Raw genomic sequence first — 6000 nt, 5'->3', positions numbered from 1 at the left:
ATCGCCTGCTAGTCATTAAAGAACTAGGGCTTCAAAAAGCCACTAACCTAGGAGGAAAATGTTGCTCATTATCAAAACGTACACATTTAAAACAGTCTCATCTCTATTTGAGACGTTCGAGATGGGTGTAGCGCTCTCAATAGCAGAGCCCTGAGTCAGCAGCAGACACAACACAAACCAATCATAACATTTGATATTCTATACAGTGTAAAGTTCTGCTTTTGAAAAGGCAGGAAGAAGTAGTTTGTTGATTGTCAGTATGCACCGCAAGCCTTGTCCCAAGTGGCAAATTCTAGTTTTTCTCCAAGCAGACGAGGTAAGTTGGTATGAGCGTTGCAGCGAGCTCTGGCTTTCCACAAGTGACTCTGACTGAAAACTAACGAGGCCAATTTGGGGGCGACTCCAATTACTTTGTGTTTGGAAAGACAGAAAGGGTGCTCCAAGGAAGATTTTCCTCAGGCCATGCACCAAGTCTGGTTTAAAAAGGCCTCCCGGGCTGCGTTGCTTAAACACAGTTCAAAATACTTCCAAATAGACTCTCCTTTTCATCGCGTGGAAGATTTGACATTTGGAAATGACTACATGTCACCCAGCACAAAGCTGCCTCTGTCAGCAGAGAGACAGACAGGGCTATTTTCAGCACAGTATTGCCAGACTCCTCCTGTCAGGAAGGTAATAATGAGGTTTGCGGAGAGTCCCGAGGAGGGAGGAATGACAGGAGAAGGTTTTTAGTAAACCTGAGGTAAGACGACAGTGCAAAGCGCAACCTCGCCGTCTGAGAAATACGTCGCTGCCCCTGCACGTTCAGGAGCACAACTCTGACGACTTGGGGTACAATTTGCTGTCCGGGAGACTGATTATGGCACATTCTCGGGAGACATTTGCTCATGTCCAGCTGCTTCCCCCCCATTTGTACCCCACTCCAGCCCTGCTCCCCTCCCTTGCCCCCACTCCTGTCCTGGGTCTCCCTGGGAGGAGTTTCCCTGGCAACGCAGAGTAGTAAGGAGTGCAGGCACTGGGAACCCTGCAGCATTGGCCCCTCCAGCCCCATCCTCCCCCCTGCACTGCATCTCCCTGCGGCGTCAGGCGCGCAGGACAGCTGGATGGGTCTCCCCTGCCCCGCCTACATCCTCACTCCTCCTTGCTGCTGTCTGCTGGCCCCAGTGCCCAGAGGAACTGGCAGAGCGAGACGTGAGTCACCTCCCTAGCGCCATGCTGGTGCTGACTGGAGTAGCCCCCAGCACTGTGGGTGCCGGCAGATGGACTAGGCCCAGGGTGTTGGCTGCCAACCAGACCGTAGCGCTGAGGGGAGCAGCGGCTGGTTCTCACCGGTGCCAGCCAGGCTCCCGGGCACTTAAGATACCTGGCAGTTACCATGTTGCTACACATGCATGTGGCTTCAAGGGAACCCATGTCACAGCACTGGCCACCTTGCCTCTCAATCAAATTTAGCCCAGCCCCTCACTGTCCTTTTGGGGCTGGCCCCACAAGCAGGCCTGAGGGAAATGCCCCCTTTCAGCGCCTCTGGGCAGCTCTGCAGACCAATGGGGAGGAAGAATTAAAACTAAAAAATGCTTATGATCATTAGGAGCCACTTAAAAGCATTGTACTAGCCCCCCCCCCAACCCATCGTGAAGAGAGTGCACCACTGGACACTAACCGGCTTAAAGGTGAAGTGAAAGCAGCTATGAACAGTAAAGTAAAATAAAATAAAATAAACGAAGAAAGAGGAAGATGATAATACTGAGTTTAAAGGATGAGCTCAGCAGAGTAGAAAACTGATAAGGGAAGCAAATGCACACAGGGAGACCTCTATGGCCAGCAGAGTTAAAAACAACAAAGAATTTTTCATATATGTTTTGGAACAGAAAGAATCCTAATGGGGTGTGTGACAAGGGAGGGATTGCGTGAGGATTCTCTCCCTCTGGACCATCGGCTATTGGCCACTGCCGGCAGACAAGGTGCTGGGCTAGATGGACCTTTTGTCTGACCCAGTCTGGCTGCTCTTATGTTTTTATGTTCTAATAATGATATTGACCCATTACTCGATGGAAATGGCAGAATTAGCAATAATTATGCAGAAATGGCTAAATACTTGTGTTTTGTATTTGTGAAGCCACTTAATGTATGCCTATAAGATAATGATGATGAAATTCTTTCCATTCCAGTAGTAACTAAAGTGGATGTTCAACAGCAGCTACAAAAAAATGGACATTTCAAAATAAATAGGTCTGGATACTTTGCATTTGGGAGGTTTAAAACAGCTGGCCAAAGACCCATCTGGACTGTTAATATTGATTAGCAAGTATTGTTTTGGCACACAGGGGGCGTTCCAGAGGGCTGGAAGAAAGCTAATGCTGTGTCAATACTTAAGAAGGGTAAATGGGATAAATTGGATAATTTATAGATCTATCAACCAGATGTTAATTCTGGGCAAGATATTGGAACAGCTGATAGAGACTCAATGTCACAGATGATTAAAGGAAAGTAATATAATTATTGCCTATCAAACTGGTTTATGGAAAATAGATCTTGCCAAATGAATTTGATGTCATCTGCTTGTGACTGGCTGTTTACAAGAATCGGACAACTCGGAATTTTTCTAGTTTTTAAAAAGATTGCCTGCGTCCCATTGCAAAGAGCAATGTGACCAGGTATTCCTGCTATTCCTTCAGAGCCGCCCAAGCCTGATCATCTTTGCCCGCTCAGGTTCCCATTTGTGGACCTCCATGTCCCTCTCCCTTTGCTGGCTGCGGTTACAGAGAGCTCCCTAGCCCTGGCCTGTCTCAGCTGCCAAAATCTGCTGATTCAGACATTCCCCTTGCCTCGGGACGCTGCCTCTTCTAGTTGGGGCGCTGTTGTCAGGCCTGCAAATTCGTTCCTGTTCCTGGCTCTTGCGTAGCTGCCGTTAGTGATCAGTGTGACTGTGATCTGGAGGGAGGCGGTGGTTTTGTTCTTTATTTTCCTTTGCTGATCTCCATCATTTGTGAACCAAAGGAACTTCCTGCTTCCGTCGTTGTTTGGCAAATTGTTTTCCCTGCAAATTCTGACCTTTGCTCCTCTGCTTTCACCGCAGCACGAAAACCGGGACGAGCGCTGTTGGCTTGTGGTGCGAGAGGAGACCCCTTGCTCGGCCTTTTCATGTTCCGTGGCGTATTCTTCACTTACCGTTGCCAGGGGCTGGTGATGCTTTTGCTTCTCCCATGACATTACGTGGGCGCACAATCGGACGGTGATTGGATAGAAACTAAATTGACAATCAGATGCCCCCTAAACACCAGGCCAGAGATCAATCCAGGCGGCAGTGGGTTTACCAGGGGCTCCTGCCCTTTGGTTTGAGCTGACGGTGATGACGTGGGGCAGAAGCGCCTGTAGCCAGTGCGGGGGGTGGATACACCCTTGGTCACCAATAGCCAGCGACAGTGCGGCAAAGGACAACGGCCGCTGTCTCTGTACCCACAGAGCCGGTTATCTCACCGCAGACGGTGACCAGGTTGGCCAGGCAGGACTTGCCCTTGGTGAATCCATGTTGCCTGCTCCTGATCACGCCCCACTCGCCAGGCGTTTTTAAAGACAACGGCCAACGGCTCTGCAGTCTCACCAGCCAACTCCCTCAGCGCCCTTCCATGCATTGCATCCGGCCCATAGACTAGCCGTTCTGAACAGTCTGTATCCCATTCTCTCACCCTGACGGCTGCTCACTGTAAGAAGATGAGGGCCTAAAACATAAGCCCAGTCAGTACTAGCTACCAATGGACAAACCCTGGCTAACGCAAAGCAGAGCTAAGCTGCGAGCAAGAGGCCGGCCCCTGTTACAGAACTTGGCACAAACAGGGCTGAGTGCGCAAAACACTCCTTGGTAATAGGCCCAGGTGCAGAACAATAATTGACACTGGTCATAAGTGGAAAGCACATGGTACCAGCAGCTCATTAAAAAAGACCTTGGTACCCACTCCCCACAGATACAGACCCTGGTTCAGGAACGGGTCTAAAATGACAGCGTGAAGGATAGAGATAATCTAATCAAACCATGAGATACAGGGTGTTGGGTGGTAACCTGACAACATCAGAAGGTGGTAACCCCACACGTCAGCAGTGAGGTGTGACTTGCTGTACCTGTATAAGGTGGTGTCTTGGCGGGACAGTCTCTGTATGACCTGGCGGGCAGTGGAAATTTCCCACTGACTGAGTCATTCCATTATGGCAAATTCATATGCGTAGTGGTTCAGTAGAGTCTATTAACAACTGTGACTGTACTTAACCCTACAATCACCCCGGCCTGGCACCTTCGATCCTTATCTGGTTTGTGGTCTTTGGGGGCCCTCTCGGGGTCTGCTGTGGAGACCAAGTGCACAAGTCGACACGGCCCACATCACTGAGCGCACACACACAAAGCCTTCTGGTTATCCTCATCCACGGACCCAGAGACCTGCGAGGAACCTCGGCAGTAAATCCTGACCAGCCACCTCCCTGAAGAGCTACACTCATGTCCTCTCCATACTCTCCAGCCAGAGCGGCAGTCTGGGGGGACCGTAGCAAACCAACAAACCCCAAAGCACTGAGGACTTCAGCTTGTTCCACCTCATCCGGCACTGGGTTGCCTGCCCCATTCAGGAAGGGTCCCCACATCTTCCCTGACCACCTTCTTGTTGCTAATATACCTGTAGACGCCCTTCTGGGTACCCTTCCCATCCCGGGCTAGCTGCAACTCCAGTCCTGCTTTGGCCTTCTGATTACATGCTCGATCGAGCAAGATCTTTATATTTCTCCTAGACATCTGTCCAAGTTCCACTTCTTGGAAGCTTCCCTTTTGTGTTTAAGCTAGCCAAGGATCTCAGTGCTAAGCCCAGCAGGTTTCCTGCCATATTTGCTTTTCTTTCTGCACATTGGGATGGTTTGTTCCTGCGCCTTCAATAAGGCTTCTTTAAAATCCAGCCAGCTCTCCTGGGCTCCTTTCCCCCTCGTGTTAGCGTCCCAGGGGATCCTGCCCAGCAGTTCCCCGAAGGAGTCAACGTCTGCGTGTCTGAAGTCCAGAGTCCTTATTCTGCTGCGCGCCTTTCGGCCTGAGGTCAGGATCCTGAACTCGACCATCGCACGGGCACGGCTGTCCAGGTTGCCACGTACTTCTACATCCCCTACCAATTCCTCCCTGTTTGTGAGCAGCAGGTCAAAAGAGCATGGCCCCTGCTTGTCCCCTCCAGCGCCTGCACCGGTAAGTGTCCCAAACCTCTCCCAACAGTTCCTCCAGAAGCGTGGCCGAGTTAGGCTGTAGCTGAAAAACTAACAACTTTTTAGAAACTGGACCTTTAATAACCACGGTCACCTGAAGACGTGGGCTGTGCCCACGAAAGCTCATGACACCATCTACATGTTTTCCTAGTCTCTACAGTGCGGCAAGATGATTTGTTGGTTTTTACATTGTTCCAAAAATTCCTGATTTGCAAGGAAGTCCCATTGTGAATCCCGCTCTTCATCTTTGTGCGTAATGACTTCCCATCTGCGGGGTAACAATACTTTCCTTTGTCCCAGATGTCTTGTCCCTCTCTAAAACCCCAGTCTGCTCTAGGAGAAGAGCTGGAGAACCATGCTGGGAAGATCTTAAAATTGGTGCCCACGTATGGATGTGAGCTCCGATGTCCCTCTTTCTTGGGATGTTTCTTTTGATAAGAAGTATGTAACACACTTACGCAATGGATGTTAAGTCCCTTTGTAGTGGATGGCCCCATGAGAACAACCTACTACTGCTATGTGTTAGCAGATGTACTGGTTGGGTCAAATGGTAGAAGACTTTCCTATGGAGGTGGTGGCCTTACGTTCAAAGTCTGCAGCTGATTCCCAGTAGGAATTGTTCGAAAAGTAGAAGTTGCACTGGGATGATCTTCCTCTGTAGACGTTCACCAAGTGGACACGTCTTGTATATATGCTCAGAGTTGCCCAAATAAAATGTAAGCGCATGAGCTTTGGTAGACGTTAGACCGAAGGATGGTTTGACAGGCGACA

This window comes from Pelodiscus sinensis, chromosome 4 (assembly GCF_049634645.1).
Source record: "Pelodiscus sinensis isolate JC-2024 chromosome 4, ASM4963464v1, whole genome shotgun sequence".
Classification (NCBI taxonomy): Eukaryota; Metazoa; Chordata; order Testudines; family Trionychidae; genus Pelodiscus; species Pelodiscus sinensis.
Note: the sequence above shows the minus strand (reverse complement) of the source record.